Source organism: Solanum stenotomum, chromosome 9 (assembly GCF_019186545.1).
Source record: "Solanum stenotomum isolate F172 chromosome 9, ASM1918654v1, whole genome shotgun sequence".
Lineage (NCBI taxonomy): Eukaryota > Viridiplantae > Streptophyta > Magnoliopsida > Solanales > Solanaceae > Solanum > Solanum stenotomum.
This window is the reverse complement of record NC_064290.1, coordinates 21,302,093-21,324,578: the sequence shown is the minus strand read 5'-3', so window position 1 is coordinate 21,324,578 and position 22,486 is coordinate 21,302,093. Positions and strand designations below refer to the sequence as shown.

The following is a 22,486-nucleotide window of genomic DNA, read 5'->3' as shown; positions in this document are numbered from 1 at the left end:
TGTAAGTTAGAGAGTTCATGGTCTTACCTTGGCAAGTAGGACACCCATTTTTGGTGTGTGAGACACTATATTATATGTTAATAGCTCACATGGTTTTACATGTCGGTTAAAGGTAATTTTCCCACATTAATGAATCAAGGTTACTTCGTGAAGTATGTCACATGTGTTTAAGATGACGTTTATTTGCATTGACCATGTTTTATAACTTATGTCCTCTAAACCCCTTTAATATTTCATGTTTTAGCTTGGCCATTATATCTCATGAAGGTATTTCTTTTAAGTATGTTTTCAAATGTTTTATGCATGGCTATCATACTTGGTACATGTTTGTACTAACACATACTATTGCCTACATTTGCCCAAATATAGGATCTGACCTTACAGATTCACACTTCTGTGGCTAGGGATCTCATAAAGAAGATTGAAGATTGGTGAGTCCTCATCACTCGTGGACTGAGCATCACTTTATTTTTGTCTGTATTTTTAGTTTTTGAACTTGATGTTTGGGCTACGCTCCGATCAATCTTATGTACTAGATGACTTTGAGACGATGTTTAGACTTCTGCGTTTCTCAATAAAAATTTTATATGTTGAAACTGTCTTCTAAATCATTTTATTCTATTATATTGTATGATGAATGTTAAGTGGCTTGTATGGGGCCTCTCGGGGTATTATACGTCATGTTACATATAGGGGCTACCTTAGGTCATGACAAAAAAATGACTATTCTGTGTGATTTACACTTAGCACCAAGAGTATATTGAGATGGGAGCTCTCCTATTAGTAGGGGTTGGGTTTCTAGTAGAAATATCCTTATCCCATACCTATGTCCACCCATAGGATGATTGTCTTAGATAGACATTAACTAGTGGATCCATATCAACTAGAAGTTTATGGTCTTACCTTGGCAATTAGGACACTCCTTTTTGGTGTGGGGTAGACACCAAATTCTGTGTTGATAACAAACATGGTCTTATATGTCGGTTAAAAGTAAATCTCCCACAATAATGAACTAAGGTTTCATCAAGAAGCATCTCACAGGTATTTTAAGATGATGTCTATTTGCATTGACCATGTTTATGACTTATGTCTTCTAACCCTTTTTATATAATGTTTTAGCTTGGTTATTGCATATCAAGAAGATATCCCTCTTTAAGCATGTTTTCAAATCTTTTATGCAAGACTATCATACTTGGTACATATTTGTACTAACACATACTCTTGCCTAAATTTTACCCAAATGTAGGGTCCGACCTTACAGATTCGCACTTCCGTGGCTAGGGATCTTATATAGAAGATTGAATATTGGTGAGTCCTCATGTTCCAATGACCAAGCTTTGGTTTCCCTTTGTCTTTACTTTCAGTTTTGGAATTTGATGTACGGTCTACAACCCGATCAATGTTATGTACTAGTTGGCTTTGAGACGATGTTTTGACTTCCACTTTTCTTTATAAAACTTTTAAATGTTGAAACTGACTTTTAATACTTTTATATTCTATTATCTTGTATGATGAATTCTAAGTGGCTTGTATGGGGCCTCTCGGGGTCATATACACTATGTTACATCTAGGGGCTACCTTGGGTCGTGACAAACTTGGTAATTAGAGCACAAAGCTTAGAAAGGTCCTAGGAAGTCTCATAAGCCACGTCAAGTAGATTCTTGTTCATGAGAGACGCTCAAATTACACCTCCCTAAAGAAGTATAAGCGATCGTTATCAAGTAAAGAACCCAACTTGTAGGTTGGGGTCGATCCCACGAGGAAAATGGTTTAGACTTTACTTTAACCAACAATTATATTCAATTAGCCAAAGTACTTCCAGAAACAAGAAATAAAAAAGGGGGGATTTGTGAAACAAACTGTAAGAATTCAATAAGTAATCAATAAACAAAAGTCAATTTTGGTTGTTATCAAGATGAGAAAATTAACTAGGGTGGATGTGTTCCCCACAAGCTCATAACGCAGTAATCCTAGTAATCGCAATCCTTTCTAGTGTGTTACATGCAAAGTGATAAGTTAGGTATCTCTAAATCCTTGATCCGGCATCTAGAAAATTTCACCCCGCACCTTGATCTGGCTGCGTGTGTATAAATTACTAACCCTTACCTTTACCAAGTATCAGACATCATAATTGATGTTTGGCGTAATCATTACTTCGCACCAATCGACACTAGCCTATTAGATAGTATCACACTAAATCTATGTTGATAATTCTTTTCTTGTTGATTACCTCCTTGCAAGTAGCAACAAGGCGAGTTTTAACGCGTGCACTCGTTAAAAAGACTTTTAAACGAAAGAATTATCAGTGCATGCAAAACACTATTCAAGAATTACTTATTTACTAGTCATACTTTGTTAATCGCTCATGGTTCCCACAACCCTAGTTGTGGATTTAGTTACCCATATTAGCAAGAACACAATTCATAATATTAGATGAATAAATCATGAACTTACGTAACGAGAATAATAAACCCAGAATTTCAACTTGAATTTTAAAGACAAAATCTTCAAAACGAATGCAGGAAATCAATAATTGATAGGGTTGCAACTTAATCTCGAAAGTCACAAGGTAAAAATAGAATAATAATGTCTAACCCCTAAAAACGAGGTTTACATGCCCTGTTTATAGAAAACATATCCTAAATTAAAAGGGAAACAAATTAAGGAAAGTTTGTTCAGGTACGCCTCTTCAATCCACGAGACTGACTTACGGACCGTCGATGGATCTACGGTCCGTAAGTCCCTTCCATCAGCCAGGACTTAGAAAATGTTTCCGCTTCCAAAAATCAGCTTCTCTGAAGCAAACGACGGACTAGCAATACGGATCGTAGATAGATCTACGGTCCTCAATCCCCTCCGTAGGTCCATACTTAGAATCTTCAAAAATCAGGTACTGGAACCCTCGCAGTATCACTCTACGGATAAACAGTACAGTCCGTAGATCAGTCTACGGACCGTCAATGGACACCGTGGTTCCACACTTGGTTAGATTTCCCTGATTTGTCCTCATTACCATGCCTGCTCATCTACGGTCATCACCTAAGGACCGTGAATGGACCTACGGTCTGTAGATCACCTCTGTGAATGCCCTGTTTCTGCATTTCTTTCAGCTGACTCTATACTTCCGCACCTGAATATCTCTCTTGCAAAACATGATAAAAACACATAAAAACCAATATAAAAAGGTCCTAGACACACACAACTTGTAAGTGAAATGTATTAGAAATACCGTAAACTTACGGTATATCAACACCCTCAACTTAAATTCGTTGTTTGTCCTTAAGTGACACACTACAACTCTAAACGACACTTATATAGAAGCAAGCATTTTCAAACCCAAGCAATCACATGGCTCCCTACCCTCCTCAGTGTTCGGGTGCACATTCGTTCTCTTAGACTCGACAAGCCAATTCATGTGGATCACACCATGACACAGATTGACCAACTGACACACAACATACACCTTCTCACTATCACCAGAGTACCAACTTTCCGATAATGTAACTAGTGCCCTTACTGGATCACACCATGACACAGATTGACCAACTGACACACAACATACACCTTCTCACTATCACCAGAGTACCAACTTTCCGATAATGTAACTAGTGCCCTTACTTCAAATGAAATCTCCTTTTCCCAAGAATGAATGACATCATGGTACAATGATTTATTCAACACTCAAGCTCAGAAGTAATTTCAAATACAGTTAGTGCTCAATGCCATAAGCTTGCCCTTATTTTCACTGCTTAGACTCTCCAAAATAGACTCTAGGATCACTATAGGACTTTCTTGGCTTGTAACGTAGGCTCAGGGTCAGGTGTGGTACATTTGGGTACTGCTTAGTGACTTTCTGCCCTCCTTGACATTACACTCGGCTTTCAACCTCTTTTTGCCCTATTTTTGTCATCCTATCATTTTACTTTCTTTACCTTAATTTTCTTCAACCACGAATGTGACCTCAGACTTGGTAGCTCTTTTTACTTTTATTTTATTTTCAACAAGTCACATCCTTTTATCTTTTTTTTTTACATCACTCTTTTCATACCCATTTTTCTTTCAGTTCCCTCTTTCATAGCAACCCTCAACTTATGGAATTTCCATTAGTTGAGGTACACAATACCCTATGTCAGGTCAGGGCCAAGATTGAGGTTACATTAGCCGCCCTCAACTTAGGATTTTGGCCTAAGTCGAAGTGCACATGTCCAAGAAGGGACCGGGGCTAACATAGTAGATTATGGGAAAGTGAGTTCAGGGTTTAGAAAGAAATGTTTCGATTTTAGGCTCAAATTATTTGGATCAAAGGGAGCATTTATTTCATTTGGTTGGATCCTTTCTTTTAGGCGATTTGTGGATTTTTCAGAACCATGGCCTATGATCACTTCCTAACCTCTAGATTGAATTGTATTAACAGGACTAACCAGGCAAGTTCTAGTTTTGCACATAAACTGTTTGAACACTCAAAGATTCTCACACACTCTTGGCACATAGTTCCATCATCAGGTTATCAGATTACCCAGTTCAAGTTTTAGCCTAAGTCATGCTATCAAGTTGGTTCATGATTATGTCATACTCAGAGCCAACACATTCAACTAATCGTAGCCTACAAATTCTAACATACGTCCCAAAATCTGGGGGGTATCATAAGCCATCATGCTTTTTTCTTCATCATGCTTCTACACATACGATCCTAAGACATGCTGGTTCAACAAAAATTAAATAGTCTCTTGGGGGAAAAGAACACATGCAAGTAAACCCCAAGAGCGGATTCATGAGTTGGGTTATTCAGACTTCACCCTATCACTCACAATCCATTTACCCCACCCCCAACAAAAATAGATGCAATTGTCCCCAATGCATATAGAAACAATAAAAGAAAATGGATTGGGTGAAGCAAACATGTGGTGCAAAGCGCCGGCGAATCATCAACAAGCAGGGGGGTTCAGTTTCCCGGAGCCCGCTGAAATAGTGGTGGTGGCACTCTCAGTAGTGCCCACATCTGCAATCATAGCACTCTCAATAGTGCTCTCTATTAATCTCACCACACCATCAGTGGTGCTCACAATGTCCCTCAAAACAGGCTGAACCTCTGCAACTGGGGCCGAGCTTGATGCCCCTGCAACTTTCTCATGCACCCTCTGCTGGCGCAACTCCTCATCTACAATCAAAGCCCTCCTTGCCTCCTTCGCCTGCCTACGCTGCCTCTTAAGAGCTTTCTCCTCCTCAGTGCGGTGAGACCGGTGCCGCTTGCCTTTGGCATGTGTAGGGGCAAGCTCCTCCTCGGCGGTCCCACTAAATAGAGCAGCTAGCACTGTATCATCAGCCAGTGCAGTAGGTGCAACCTGAGGCTCAACTGAAGGTGCGACAAAGATGACATCAACGTCAGTCTTGAGGCTTGCTTAGTCAGCCTGCAAAGCAGAGAGATCTATGGCCGGGGCTGATCGCTCGAGAACTCGTAGTTCAAAGGCATCAACGCGCTTATTAACGGCCTGGACCTTTCGGTCCATCATGCCCTCCATCCTGCGCTCCATTCTGGCTTCGGACTCGGCTATTGACTTTTGCATCCCTGGCAAGATGTGATGCAGCAGGGTGGCCATCTGAGCTTCTAACTTCTGTACTCTGGCCAATGGGACAACAGTAGCTCCTAACTGCTGTGTGGACCGGGAAGCGCTAGGAGCTATACTAGCTGCCTGAGATGAGGAGCCCGGGACAGTGTTGGTGTGATCGGGGATGCTAAGGTCATCACTCTGTGCCTACCCCACTGTGTCTGCAAGATCGGCACCCAAATAACGTACCTCAACCTGAGGCTCTCTACGAGGTGCTGCCACATTTGCCTTATCTCGAATAAGGATGATGTCCAATGCCCCTGTAGGGTGGACTAACTTGTCGCAATGCCAGATCGGCACTCCAGAGTCCCTGCACAAATGTAAAATTAGATTGGGGAAGGGGTAGGTGGTGGAGGTCCTGAATGCCCTCTCGTGAATATCTGCTAGCAGCATGGGGGCAAAGTCGATCTCCACTCCTGCTACCAATGATGCAACCATGACTGCTCTGTCCCAAGTGACTTAATTATTATCTTTTGTAGGCGACACTCTGTTACGCACCAGCAGTCAGAAAAACTTGGCCACAAAATTTAGTGTGGCCTTCCGGATGCCCAACCGTGGAGCGGCGACCCATTTTGCACGCTTGCCATCTGCAGCAATGTACCTGGCCAACCATAGTAGAACAACCTCTCGCTGCTCAGCATTCCTCTGGAAAGCGCCACTGCGCACGATGTCCCATATGTAGTCAAACTCAGCTGTGTTGAGCGACCAAGAGTGACCCGTAGTAAGACCATAGAGAAAGCGTCTAATCGTGGCAGGTGATATGTCCACCGGGCACCCTCGAACCAAAGTGGAAATGAGCAGATCCTGCGCTAGTGGCTTTGATCGCTTGGAAATGGAACCACGGAGAGTGGCAGCATAGGAAGCATAGAACTCCCGCACAATCTCCTCGCTGTACATCCCTGGGTCTCGAGCCATCCAGTCACACTTGTGAAGGTTGAACAGTCGGTTAATGTCTTGAACAGTATGTAGGCTCCTCATGAGGACTCTGCGCTTCTCTGTAATTAGTCGGGCCATCTTTTGTTTGTCTTTGACCATCTTAGAATCCCGATAGATTTGCCATTGACCTTCTACATACCACCTATTTAGCTCGCCGGCTACAGGAGTGGGGTCATCATTCCGTGGTCTAGGTATGGACTCTGAACTAGTTGTCTCATCAGACGAGGCCGCTTGGTCATTCTCTCCAGACCCTGTGGATGATTTGGCATTGGACCCTGTAGCATGGGCAGTCTCGGATCGTGAAGAGTGGGCAGACTTGGAGCCTGACGCATGGGCAGACTCGGACCCGGACATAGACCCCTCTGAACTGGAAGCAGCCCCAGTTGGTGACCCGATCAGTGTGTGCTCCTCATCAGACAGGGAGACAGTGACTACGTCGGGATGCACCTTCCGAGGGGTGCCTCTGGTGCCTCGAGGTGCAGCGCGAGAAGTCCTAGGGTTTACAGGCACATATGTTGGATCAGTGTCAGCGTCTGTGTCCTCATCAATTAACCGGAAACTAGGGGCAACATATTTGGACTTGCCCCGTTTTGAGTAGGTGACCAGCTTCTTGGGTGCCATCGTACCTGCGGAAACGATATTAGTGCCAAAACTAACCATACGCAACAAAAAAAACTTTTTGAATTGGTAACAACCCTCAACTAAATCCACAGAAAAAAATTCAGACAGATGCTACAGTGGTCATCCACGGAGGAGACCTACGGTCCGTGTATCTCTTCTGTGGATCAGGGCGCCTGTCATATAGGTCGCAGATGGAAACCACGGAAGTGCAGAATGATCCGTAGATGGACCTACGGACCATAGTCCACCTCCGTGGTTTCACAGTTGGTGAAATTTTTCATGTGCATCCATTGACGAACCCCATCTACGGTCCGTAGATGGATCTACATTCCGTAGACGGGGTATCGTGGGTGCCATCTGTGCCAGGTATCATACATTTTTGGCCTTAGTTTTCAACATTAACACAATCTCATCATGCATTTACAACATTAAATTATGCTAGTTCTTCATTCTTAAGATTCCGACTGATTATTATACCAAACAATTTGGACTAGTTGTGGAACCCTAAGTCGAAACTAGCATATAGTTTTACGATCACATACAATAATTCTACACAATCACTATCTATCGTCCAAGGACATTGTAATTTTCAAGTTTATCATTTAATTTCATCTAACAATTAACCAAGGTCAAGACCCAACTCCCGACTTTCTATATTCAATCTATGAATCGAAATTCAAAGTGAAGGGAAAGTCTATTACCTTACAAGCAACAAAGAGTGGGGTGATTTCGTGATGATACTAAGCTTAGCAAGACCAAGGAGTCACCTCTTCGTTATTGACCAAACACCAGACCCTTTTTGTTAGATTATGGGATGGGTTGTATTTGAAATGGAAGGGAAGTTGGGGAATTATGGAAGGGATGGTATTATGGAGGAGTTATGGAGTGATTTAGGGAGGTTAGGGAATGTTAGAAGCAGTTTTGGGAGTAATGGAGGGAAGGGGAATGGTTTAAAACAAATGGGGGTTTTTTAAATGAGGGAATCCAGGTCAGGTCAGACAGCCTGAGGGTATGGACTCACGAGACCCCGTCTACGGTCTGTGAGTTGATCTACGGTCTGTAGATCAGGACCGTAGATCACTCATACACTTGAAAATTTAGAAACTTACCTGGGATCTACGGGCACCATTTACGGTCCGTTGATGAATCGACAGACCGTCGATTGTGTCCGTAGACTTCTGCACTAGACCATTTCTTGAAGAATTTTCGTGGTGTACCTGCACATGCAACAACCAATAGGCTATTCTTTTTACATTTTCTTAACACTTTTTAGACACGGACCCTATTCTAATTCTAGCCAACACTAATACAAAACTAAATCAACTATCAAATTCGATACATGGAAGAAATCGAACAGCGCAAACTACTAGAAAAAAAACTATGTCCTTTTGTTGGCTAGATTGTACATTTTGGGTTGCCTCCCAAGCAGCGCTTGATTTAACGTCGCGGCACGACTCAGGCCTCTTGATTACTCAGACTTCATCAAGATTGTAGGCCATAATCACTTCTTGCACGATTTCAGCATTTCCCAAATAGATCTTGATCCTTTGCCCGTTTACCATGAACCTTGCTCCATCTTTTTTTTCCAGCTCAACCGCCCCATGGGGGAACAATTTTGTGAGCAAAAATGGTCCGGTCCATTTGGACTTGAGTTTTCCTGGAAACAAGCAACCTAGAGTTGAATAGAAGCACAAGATCACCAACCACAAATTCTCTCTTTTCAATTCTTTGATCATGATATCTCTTCATCTTCTCTTTGTACAAGGCTGAACTTTCATAAGCTTTTAGGCGAAACTCATCAAGTGTATTCAAGTCATCCATTCTTTGATTAGATGCAGCGCCCCAATCCAAATTTAATTTCTTCATTGCCCATATCGCCTTATGCTCTAGTTCTACTGGTAAATGACAACACTTCCCATATACAAGTTGGTAAGGAGACATGCCTGTGGGGGTCTTGTATGCAGTGCGATATGCCCATAGAGCATCATCAAGCTTCTTTGACCAATCCGTTCTATTGGCATTCACAATCTTCGCCAATATCTGTTTGATTTCTCTATTGGATACTTTAACTTGACCACTAGTCTGTGGATGGTAAGGGGTGGCTACATTGTGGCGGACACCATATTTCTCAAGTAGTACCTTGAACAACTTATTACAAAAGTGAGAACCTCCATCGCTAATAATAGCCCTCGGTGTACCAAATCTGGAGAAGATGTTCTTTTTCAAGAAACCGGTGACACTTTTACCTTCATTGTTGGAGAGCGCAATTGCTTCCACCCACTTCGATACATAGTCAAATGCAACAAGAATATACTTCATCCCATATGAACTCACAAATGGACCCATGAAATCAATGCCCCATACATCAAACAACTCTATCACCAATATAGGATTCATAAGGAGCTCTTGCCTCTTTGAAATCCCTCCTTCTCTTTGGCAACGATCACAAGACTTGGCGAAATCATGAGCATCTTGGTGAATGGTAGGCCAGTAGTATCCACACTGCAAAATCTTATGTGCAGTCCGAATACCACTATGATGCCCACCAACAGGCGATGAATGGCATGCTTCAAGTACACTCAACATCTCAACCTCGGGCACACAGCAACGAATAATCCCATCAGCACAACTACGATACAAATAAGGTTCATCGCAAAAGAATTTCTTCACATCATGCATAAACTTTTTCTTTTGGTGAAAAGACAAATCGGGAGGCACAATATCGCTTGCCAAATAATTAGCAAAGTCCGCGAACCAAGGAATCAGATCATGAGAAGAAACCAATACCTGTTCATCTGGAAAAACATCATTAATTTCATCCCTATCTCCAAGCTTTAGCATAGCCTCTTCCTCTAATCTGGACAAGTGATCGGCAACTTGATTTTCACTTCCCTTTCTATCTGTTACCACAAAATCAAACTCTTGCAGCGACAGTACCCATCTAATCAATCTTGGTTTTGCATCTTTTTTCGCCATCAAATACCTCAATGCAGAGTGGTCAGTATGCACAATGACCTGAGTACCAAGCAAGTAGGGACGAAATTTCTCGAATGCAAAACCCACCGCAAGGAGTTCTTGTTCGGTCACAGTAAAATTCTTCTGGGCCACATTTAGAGCTTTGCTAGCATAGTAAATAGGGTGAAGAATTTTCTCTCGCCTTTGAACCAATACTACACCAAGTACCACTCCACTTGCATCGCACATTACTTCAAACGGTTGTCCCCAATCCAGTGAAATAATGATAGGTGTTGTAACCAACTTCTCCTTCAGCTCTCCAAATGCTCTAAGACAAGCGTCATCAAAATAGAACTTACTCTCCTTCTCGAGTAGTTTACACAAAGGATGTGCAATTTTTGAGAAATCTTTGATGAATCTCCTATAAAAACCTGCATGTCCAAGAAAACTTCTAACACCTTTTATTGAAATGGGTGGCAGAAGTTTTTCTATTACCTCAACTTTAGCTCTATCAACCTCAATACCTTTCTCTGAAATTCGATGTCCCAACACTATACCTTCTTTAACCATGAAGTGACATTTCTCCCAATTAAGCACCAGGTTGCAATCTTCACACCGTTTAAGCACCTCGGCCAAATGATCTAGACACAGATCAAAAGAGTCACCTACAACTGAAAAATTATCCATGAACACTTCAATAGTGTCCTCCACCATATCAGAAAATATCGACATCATACACCGCTGGAAGGTAGCTGGGGCATTGCATAACCCAAATGGCATCCGTTTGAAAGCAAAAGTCCCATATGGGCAAGTGAAAGTGGTCTTCTCTTGGTCTTCTGGAGCTATAAAGATTTGATTGTAGCCCGGATACCATCAAGAAAACAATACCAACCTTTTCCTGCAAGTCTATCCAACATCTGGTCCATGAATGACATATAAAAGTGGTCCTTTTTTGTCCACGCATTCAACTTCCGGTAATCCATACAAACTCTCCATCCAGTAACAGGCCTTATTGGAACAAGCTCATTTCTTTCCTTTGGAACCACAGTCATACCACCTTTTTTGGGCACACACTGCATAGGACATACCCAACTACTATCTGAAATAGGATAAATAACTCCTGCATCCAGCCACTTGATGATCTCCTTTTTGACTACTTCTTGCATAGGTGGATTTAGTCTTCTCTGGTGCTCGATACCGGGCTTATGATCTGGCATGAGTTGGATTTTGTGAGAGCAAATACCGGGAGGAATCCCAATGATATCCGCTATAGTCCACCCAATAGCTCGCTTGAACCTTTTCAACACAGTCACCAAGCACTCTACTTGTCCTGCATTCAAATCTGCCGCAATGATGACCGGCAAAGTATTCCCTTTGCCCAAGTATACATACCTCAAATGCGGTGGTAGAGCCTTAAGCTCCAATTTTGGTGCCTCCATAATAGATGGTCTTGCAGGTGGGGACTCGCGATTCTTCATGTCTAATTGATACTTCTTTGGTTTGGGCCGATATTCACACCTATCGAGTGCGGCTACCAACTCATCATACTCTTCAATACCATCACTATCGAAGTTCATAATAACTGCTGCTAGTGCCTCAACACCTAGTCGCTCTTCAATTTGCACTTCTGTCCCAGTCTCCACTCTGTAAGTTATGGTAGATACTGTTTGGAGCTCACCACTCTTCTTCATGGACCTACAAATATTGAAAGTTGCTTCTTCATTATTCAGTCTGAATTTCATCTGTCCCTTTTTCGATATCAACCAACGCACACCCTGTGGCAAGAAATGGTCTCCCAAGAATGATGGGAACCTCAAAATCAACCTCACAGTCAAGAATCACAAAATCTGCCGGAAAAAAGAAAACTCACAGACCTTTTCTTTGTCACCATATCTTACATAAACTTCGCATACCCAGGCATTTGCTCCAAGGCTTCTATCAAAGGAACATTGATAGAGAGTTGTTTCAACATAGTAATAGACCTGCGATATTTACCATCCTCAGTCTTCTTCACTAATCTCTGTGGAAAAGGTGGTGGAGGTCTATGTATGGGGACCACTGTCTGAGATATCTCCACCTCTTGCTCTGTTGCTTTCTCAGACTCTGGTCTAACCTCTATCACATCATCTTCTTTTCTAATCTCAACTTCCACCACATACGGTCTAGGTGGATCTATGGTTTGATTACCCCCTCGAGTAGTAACTGCCATACAATGACCATCATTCTTTGGATTCTGGATGGTGTTGCTAGGAAGAGTGCCAGGTTGACGTGGGTTCACTGTAGTAGACAACTGAGTCATCTGCTGCTCTAGATGCTTTATTGACACTGCATGGGCGTCAACCTTTGGTCCAATACCAGACAAGTCGCTTCTCATCTCCTTCACATTCTCATCAGTTGCATCAAACCTTCTCATTATCTTCTACATCATATCTTCAATACGCGCCATATTACCTCCAGTTTCCCTAGCACTAGATTCCCGATTTTGAGGGGGAAAATAAGTTCCAACCCGATCGTTTCTGTTGCCATAGTTGTTCCTGTTGTAGTTGTTGTCGCGATTGAAGTTCCCATCCCGGACATAGTGACCCTCTCGGTTGTAATTTTCATAGTTTCGACCTATGGATCCTTTGGCATTTGGTCGAAAACCCCCCGTCTGATCATTCACAGCATAAGCATCTTCTTTATAGTAACACTCTTCCGCTGGTGGTGGAGTTCTAGTTGAATAATTCACAGCATTTACCTTTTCTGGTCCTCCGCTCACATACTTCAATACCAACCCCAACTCGGTCCTCATCTAAGCCATCTCTTCACGAATATCATCTGCAGAGTTGTTATTTGTACTATGAATGGCAAATGTGTTTCTCCCAGTATCTGACTTCTGAGTGCTCCATGCTTTATTGTTGCGAGAGATCCTCTCCAGTTTTTCAGCAATCTGTGCATATGTACAATCACCATATGAACCTCCAGCAATAGTGTCAAGTACTGCTTTACTGTTATCATCCTGTCCTCGATAGAAATACTCCTTCAGTGACTCATCATCAATACGGTGGTTTGGGACACTTCTTACGAAGGCAGTGAATCTGTCCCACGAGCTACTCACAGACTCTCCAGGTAATGCCACAAAATTGTTGACCCTATCTTTGTGATTGAGCTTCTTAGACACTAGCTAGTACTTTGCTCGAAACACCTCTGCCAGTTGGTCCCATGTGAATATTGAGTTATACGGAAGCTCAGTGAACCATACTGCAGCATCGCCTGTCAGTGACAGAGGGAACACTCGTAATCCAATGACATCCATATCCAAGTCTGGTCTACCTACACAACTTTTGCAAACCACCAGTAGCTTGGCCAAGTGAGCATGTGGATCCTCCGATGGCGATCCTGAAAATAAGCCTTTTGTTGTAAGCATCTACATCAAACTACTAGTCACCAAAAATGTGTGCCCTGGAGGTAGAGGAGGTAGGACAATGGGTCCATCAGAGTCTGCTATATCGATGTTGCCCCGATAGTTGTCATGTTGTTGTGGGCCTGGTGGACCATGCACCCTCACTGCATCTCCCAATTGATTTTTAGCTAGACCCCGATTTTCCTCACCAACTACTCTTGGCTGTTGTAAATCAACTGCTTCATCTAGATTTCCTTCGATAGGATTAACTAGAAGTCCTTGATTGTTCATTCTTCGCAAAGTTCTGTTCAACTCTAGATCGTACGAAGTAAGTGGTTCGCCTTGGCTCCGTGTACTTGGCATACACTAGAGTCGGAACTTGAGAGAGACAAAAACAAAGGGAAAAAGTAAAATTAGGAAATATTTGACTAACGTTCAATAATGTAGTTAAAAATAAATCTAAAAGCCAAATTCCCCGGCAGCGGCGCCAAAATTTGATACGCTCAAATTACACCTCCCTAAAGAAGTATAAGCAATCATTATCAAGTAAAGAACCCAACTTGTAGGTTGGGGTCGATCCCACGAGGAAAATGGTTTAGACTTTACTTAAACCAACAATTATATTCAATTAGCCAAAGCACTTCCAGAAACAAGAAATAAAAAAGAGGGGATTTGTGAAACAAACTGTAAGAATTCAGTAAGTAATCAATAAACAAAAGTTAATTTCAGTTGTTATCAAGATGAGAAAATTAACTAGGGTAGACATGTTCCCACAAGCTCATAACGCAGTAATCTTAGTAATCGCAATCCTTTCCTAGTGTGTTACATGCAAAGTGATAAGTTAGGTATCTCTAAATCCTTGATCCGACATCTAGAAAATTTCACCCCGCACCTTGATCTGGCTGCGTGTGTATAAATTACTAACCCTTACCTTTACTTCGTATTAGACATCATAATTGATGTTTGGCTTAGTTATTACTTCGCACCAATCGACACTAGCCTATTAAATAGTATCACACTAAACTATGTTGATAATTCTTTTCTTGTTGATTACCTCCTTGCAAGTAGCAACAAGGCGAGTTTTAACGCGTGCACTCGTTAAAAAGACTTTTAAACGAAAGAATTATCAGTGCATGCAAAACACTATTCAAGAATTACTTATTTACTAGTCATACTTTGTTAATCGCTCATGGTTCCCACAACCCTAGTTGTGGATTTAGTTACCCGTATTAGCAAGAACACAATTCATAATATTAGATGAATAAATCATGAACTTACGTAACGAGAATAATAAACCCAGAATTTCAACTTGGATTTCAAAGACAAAATCTTCAAAACGAATGCAGGAAATCAATAATTGCTAGGGTTGCAACTTAATCTCGAAAGTCACAAGGTAAAAATAGAATAATAATGTCTAACCCCCAAAAACGAGGTTTACATGCCCTATTTATAGAAAACAAATCCTAAATTAAAAGGGAAACAAATTAAGGAAAGTTTGTTCAGGTACGCCTCTTCAATCCACGAGACTGACTTACGGACCGTCGATGGATCTACGGTCCGTAAGTCCCTTCCGTTAGCCAGGACTTAGAAAATATTTCTGCTTCCAAAAATTAGTTTCTCTGAAGCAAACGACGGACTAGCAGTACGGATCGTAGATAGATCTACTGTCCATCAATCCCCTCCGTAGCTCCGTACTTAGAATCTTCAAAAATCAGGTACTGGAACCCTCATAGTATCACTCTACGGATAAACAATACGGTCCGTAGATCAATCTACAGACCGTCAATGGACACCGTGGTTCCACACTTGGTCAGATTTCCCTGATTTGTCCTCAATACCATGCCTGCTGATCTACGGTCATCACCTACGGACCATGAATGGACCTACGGTCCGTAGATCACCTCCGTGAATGCCCTGTTTCTGCATTTCTTTCAGCTGACTCTATACTTCCGCGCCTGAACATCTTTCCTGCAAAACATGATAAAAACACATAAAAACCAATATAAAAAGGCCCTAGACACACACAACTTGTAAGTGAAATATATTAGAAATACCGTAAACTCACGGTATATCACGCGCCATATTTATGAATGTGAGACTATAAGATGTTTAGGAATCTCCACTTCTTTCATTACTCTAAAGTCGTGCGATAGTGTTCAACACTATAATGTCTCTATCCTAATCTTTATCCGATGCTCTATAGGATATGGCCACTCAAAGGGCATATGCTAGAAGGAATGCAAATCAAGAGGCTCCTTCTCAAGCTCCTTAAATTCTGGTAGATCTATGGCCCAGCAAGTTAGTAATGTAGAGTTTAGGGCTGCTTTTAAAGTATTGGCTCAAGCCATGATGGCTCAAGCAAATAGGAAGGTTGTGGTCCCCGTGAAATCAAATGTGGGTGTGACGACATGCAGAGTGAGGGACTTCACTGGAATGAATCCTCCAAAGTCTCACGGTTCTAAAATTGAAGAAGACGTGTTAATGAGCATGGGAGTGATGCCGGTAGAAATGGTGGAATTGGCTGCTTATCAACTTAAGAGTGCTGCTCAAATATTGATCAACTAATGGAAAGAATGGAGATCGAAAGATGGGGGTCCTCTCGATTGGGAAAAGTTCAAAATTACTTCACAATTATCTCGATATGCTCCTACTATGGTTGCCGATCCAAGGGAAAAGATGAGTAAGTTTGTTTCGGGTGTGTCCGAGATGATAGTTAAGGAATGTTGTACTGCTATTCCTATCAATGTTATGGACATTTCGCATCTCATGGTTAATGCTCAAAAAATTTAAGAGAAGAAACTTAAGGAAAAAACTAGGGAGGCAAAGAGGGCTAAAACGGGTGACGGTAACTTCCCACACTCATCTGATGGACATGGTAGTTCTAAGTTCTGACAAAGGTTTTTCGGCCAAGGTTCATCAAATGCTCCTCCTAAGTTCAACAAAGATAGGCTATCTAACCCTAATCCTCAAGGAGGGAATGGTAATGAATCTTCATTGCCTATACTTACTTGTGTTAGGGGTGGAAGAAAGCGCAAGGTAAATGCTTAGCTGGCACGAATTGTTGCTTTGTTTTTGGAAAAAGTGGTCATAAAATGAGGGATTGCCCCATTCTAGTCAACTCCCAGTCCACCTAGCAAGAGTGACAATCAATCTAGGACATCCAGACATCATTTCCACTCCCAACCCAGCTAGCAAGAGTTACCCGAGGGTGTGTCAACTCCAAAGAGGATCTCATCTATCAAGGCCGCCCAGCTAGCTAGTCCACTCCTAAGGGTGTAAACTCCGAGCTAGAAAGAGTGGACCAGGTGCATGTCGACTCCGAAGAGTATTCAAATAGCAATACCAAGTCACCATGCAATGAAGTCCACTCATAATGAATCACCAAAAGGCTCCAAGCCTAGAACATTCCAATCCCAAGTTGCTATGAAAGCACATAATTTCCGGTAACGCATCGGAACTGTAGAAATAAAGGGAGAGAATTTAAGATCTATAAAGATACAAAATCACCTAAACTAAAGCTTATACTATCAGACTCAAGCCTACTACTTCATTCTACACGGATCTAGTCTGTCATAAACTCCATCGAATAAGAAACAAGGACACATGGATCGCAAGTTTAAGCCAATACTAGTCTAATCCTAGTAAAAAACTGAACATGCTCGATTTATACAAGTAACAGCAATAATCAATTCACAACAACATTGAACACATGCAAACCTCAACTAGCATGGTACTACACCCAAAAATACGGTCCGTCTAGCCTAAGCATGGTATCTAGGAAAGGGAACTAAGAATAACTAGGCACCCACCCCCAATTCACTCTAATCAACATGTATTTATGCATTCAAGCTTAATCTAAATAGAAAGGAAGTCGTAGGCTACATGTCGGCCGACCGCGCGTGATCCAAATTACAAGGCCAAAACTTTTCCTTTACGAACAACCTTCAAATGTTGCCAAACTATACAAAATAGGATCAGGACATCAATACAATAATTTAGACACAAAGATAGATAAGATGGAAATGGACCAATTTCAGAGTTAAACGGGAATTGTGGGACCTGCTCTGGGATTTCTAAAAATCCCACAAACACGGGCCTCACGAATGTAGACATCAGGCTTCTTGACCTCCATGAATGCAACTAAGGGCCCGCAAATGCAAAGGTCATTTTGGCCCATGCATCAGCTAGTTTTTTGCAAGTTAGAAATATCTAGCGGGGTGTTACGGATTCATTCAGAACCTCGTGCATGCAAACGAGATATGCAACCCTACCAAATTTGATATTTTGGACTCAATGGAGCAGTCCAAATTCCCATATGAGTTCATCTTGATAAAAAGTGGGTCCCACTCCCAAACTCCATTGTAAGCTAAAATCCACAAGTAAGCTCGGAGTTAGCCCGTAAGCCTCGGGATCCGAATGAAGGGTCTTCTTGACCAAGCTCAATATTGTAGAGCTAACCCTATTAATTCAATTCTTATTCGAGCTCGTTTACTCAGAATGTTGACTAAGGTCAAACTTAGGCCTTAACTTGAAAGTTAAAACATCTAATCATACAGACCCACATTGAAAGCTCCGAGAGTCGTACAGACTATGCTTCTAGCTTGAAATGACCCTTTTAGAGCCGATGAAATTGTAAAAATTGTATTGTGAGATAAGCTTCTTGAACTTTTGATAAATAAATGACCTTTTAAGGTTCAAAAGCTCCAAAACAAAGAAAATCGCACAAAAACCAAACGAATGACGAGGTCACCGAACTGTCAGTCCCAGCAAATCATAAATGACTTGGGGTCGCTATAGTAGCTGTCACGACCCAAGGTAACCCTTAGGCATGACATGACATATAAGACCACGAGAGGCCCCATACAAGCCACTTAACTTTCATCATACAAGACATAGAATCAAGAGATTAAAAGACAGTTCCAACATATAAGAGTTTGTTAAAGAAAATTGGAAATTTGAACATTGTCTTAAAGCTATCTAGTATATATGAGTTTATTGAGGCATAGCCCGTACATCAAGTTCCAAAACTGAAAGTAACGATAAAAGGAAAATCAAGCTCGGTCCTCAAAATATGAGGACTCACCACAACTCAGAATCACTCCAACAACCTCTAATCACAAAACTGATAACCCTGAATGTCAGACCCTACATTTGGAGAAATGTGGGCAAGAGTATGCGTTAGTACAAAATATGTACGAAGTATAATAGCCATGCAAAAAAAACATTTGAAAACATGAGAAAAGGGACATTTGTCACATAGTACAATGACAAAGCTAAATCATGAATGTAAGTAGAAGATATAAGTCATAAAACATGTTCAATGCAAACAACCATCATCTTAAGTCACATGTGAGATACTTCTTGAAGTAACCATAGTTCATAATAACTTGATTGTGGGAAGTAACCTTAACGACATACAATACCATGTGAGCTATTAACATGGAATTCGGTGTCTCCCACACCGAAAAGGGTTGTCCTACTTGCCAAAGTAAGGACCATGAACTTCTAGCTTATGTGGATCTACTAGCTAATGTTTATCTAGATAATCCTATGTTGACACATAGTTTATGGGACACAGGTAATCACCACTTGTCCACTCGGTACTAAGCTTAATTTCCCCGAAATAGATCTTAATCATATTCATCTTATATTTTAAAGGAACATGGGTAATCGCCTCTTGTCTTTGATTTAGAGGCCATGGGTAATCGCCCCTTGCCTCATTCTTAGAATATCTCCTTATTTTGATTTATTTTAGGTGAGAAGACCTTTCAACCTTAGAATTCTTTATGTGAGAAATCCTTTCACAAAAATAACCACAACAACAACATATATGCTTTTACTCTTAAAGCAATCTACATGGTATTTCATTAATTCTATAAGAAATTATATAATTCCATAATTCATCTTTCATAGTTCAAAACCCACTTTCAATCATCAATATTTTAGAAAACATGGGTTAGACATTGGTTGATAAGAATTCCTCCTAAAATTGTGTAATTATTGAAATTCATGCTTGATAGATCATAAACCAATCAAATAAATCAATATTGAAAAGGAACCCATGGCATGGAGGAGAAACCCTAACTAAATTAGGGAATTCTAACTTTATAATTGGAGTATTTGGGAACTCCATGAAGGGAAGGGAATCCATGGATAAAAACCATCATACCTCAATACCAAAAGCTTGACTTCAATGTTGGAATTGGAGAATTGACTTGCAAACCCTAACTTTCTTCTTCAACTTCTAGAGAGAGAAATATTTGAGAGGAAAACTTATTCTTCTTTTAGGAATTTGAGAGAATTATTTCAATAGGGGAAATTTGGGAGTTAAAACACTTATATATGTGTTCTAAAAGAGGCCAAAATGACATGGTACTGAATTTAAACAATTTGGGTTAAAGGCCAAGAAGCCCTTAAAATAATCGCCATCTTCAACGATGCTGACGAACCTCGGTCCATGGTTTGACCTACAAACCGTCCTGTCAGGCCATTGTTGACTTCAAAAACTTTAATTTGGAACCACGAACAGCGGACCTCCACCGACAGATTGTGATTCAAAAGATGGACCATAGGTCGTGGTCATCGTTCTTGACTTTTGACTCTAAAATCTTTCGAAGTCTGGGACTCAACTACAAAATCTATCCATGACTTGTACATTGAACATCAGACCGTCCCGGTGAACCGTTGAAAAATACAAAAAACTTAACATAACAGCCCAACATGCATGCAACTACATAAATTCACATATCCAAGGACGAAACATCAACTCCAAGATAAAACATGTTCAAAACATCATATTCCTCCAAAGACCTTTCACAGAAGCAACTTCTTTATTTCTCAACTTCTTAACTTGCCGGTCAAAAATCTCTACCGAAACTTCCTCATACGAAAGATTCTCCTTAACTCCTAAACTTTCTAAGGGAACTATAGATTTCGGATCTCCAACATATTTCTTCAACAAGGAGACATGGAAAATGGGATGCACCGCTGCCATGTCATTAGGAAAATCAAGTTCATAAGCAGCCTTTCCAATACGTCTCAAAATCTGATTGAACCACATAACGGGGACTAAGTTTCCCTTTCTTCCAAAGTCTCATTACACCCTTTATGGGTGAAATTTTAAAATAAACCCACTCATTTACCTCAAATTCAAGATCAATTCTTCTAACATCGACATAGGACTTTTGTCAACTTTGAGCCGTTTTCAACCTTTCTCTAATAAGCCGATCTTTCTCCATAGCCTCATGAACCAACTCGGGTCCTAACAAAACAACTTCTCCCACCTCAAACCAACCTATAGGAGATCTACACCTCCTACCATAAAGAGCCTCAAATGGGGCCATACCAATACTTTAGTGTTAACTATTATTATATGCAACTCAATCAAAGGCAAATGATCATCCTAATTACTGTTGAAGTCAATTACACATGCTCTCAACATATCTTCCAAAGTTTGGATAGTACGCTCGGTTTTCACATCGATTTTTGGATGAAAAGTTGTACTAAGATTAACATGGGTACCAAGACCTTTTTGAAAAGATTTCTAACATTGAGAAGTGAATTGGGTACCTCAATCGGAGATAATGGATAAGAGCACTCCATGAAACCTCACCATTTATTTCAAATATAACTTGGCATAGTCCTTCGCCGAATAAGAAACCTTGACGGGAATAAAATGATCTGATTTCATCATCCGATCTACAATAACCCAAATCGAGTAATGTTGTTGCCAGGTGCGAGGCAACCCAACAATAAAGTCCATATTCAAGTCTTCCCACTTCCAAGTAGGAATGCTAATATCTTCATATAAGCCTCTTGGCTTTTGATGCTCAACTTTCACTTGCTGGCAATTGGGATACTTCGCCACAAATTCTGCAATATCCTTCATCATACCATTCCACCAATAGATCTCTCGCAAGTCACGGTACATCTTGGTGGCTCCCGGGTGAATGGAATATCGAGAGATATGGGCTTCTTACAAGATTAGTTCCCTAATTCATCTACATTAGGAACTCACAAGAGGCCTTAGTATCTAAGTACATCATCTCCCCCTTGAGAGAAAGCCCCTACAGACTTTTTAAGTACCGTTTCCATCAATTCAACCAAAGTTGGATCAAGACCTTGCTTGGCCTTCACATCAGCCACAAAATATGATTCTGAACCATTTTGAACCACAACACCACCCTTAGTAGAGTAAACTAACCGAACACCCAATCCGGCCAATCTATGAACATCTCAAACTAACTCTTTCTTATAATCCTTTATGTGAGCAACACTACCATCATGCTTCCTTCCACACTTAGCAAAAGTAGGCAATGAAGATCCACTACCATTTCCTCCTTGAGGCTTAGGGTTAGACACCTTATATTTGTTGAACTTAGAAGGAGGATTGGAGGAACTTTGGCCAGAGAACCTTCGTCAAAATTTAGAATGACCATGCCTACCGGACTTTGAATGTGAGAAGTTACTATCACCGGTATTAGCCCTCTTTGTCTCCCTAGACCTTTCCTTAAGTTTCTCCTCTTGGATTTGTTGAGCATGAACCATGAGACAAGAAATGTCCATATCATTGACAAGATAGCGGTACAAAATTCCTTGACCACCATTTCGGGGACACCCGAAACAAACTTAATCATCCTTTCCCTAGGATCGGCAATCATGTTAGGAGCATATCGAGACAATTGTGTGAACTTCAAAGCATATTTCTTCACACTCATATTTCCTTGATGAAGCTTGATGAACTCAAGCACCTTTGCCTCCCTCATGTCAAGGGGAAAGGACCTATCAGGGAAAGAAACTTTGAACTTTTCCCAATCAAGAGGACCCACATATTCCGCTCGCCCTTCTTTCGATTGGTTGAACCATATTTGAGCAACACCCTTAAGTTGATAAGCAGCCAATTTCGCCTTTTCCACTGGCGTCACTCCCATGATCATCAACACCTTGTAAACCTTATTAGTGAACTCTTGAGGATCTTCCTCAACCT

General features: G+C 41.1%; 1 protein-coding gene across 1 annotated transcript in view; it reads left to right on the top strand.

Moving 5' to 3' along the window:
- The first annotated feature begins 12,037 nt into the window (after positions 1-12,037).
- The window catches only part of LOC125876682 (WD-40 repeat-containing protein MSI4-like), a 1,104,907-nt gene continuing 1,094,458 nt past the window's right edge, over positions 12,038-22,486 (top strand). The window contains exon 1 of the mRNA XM_049557905.1: positions 12,038-12,049. The gene's annotated coding sequence lies outside the window, so the exon portion shown is untranslated. The remainder of the gene's footprint in view (positions 12,050-22,486) is intronic.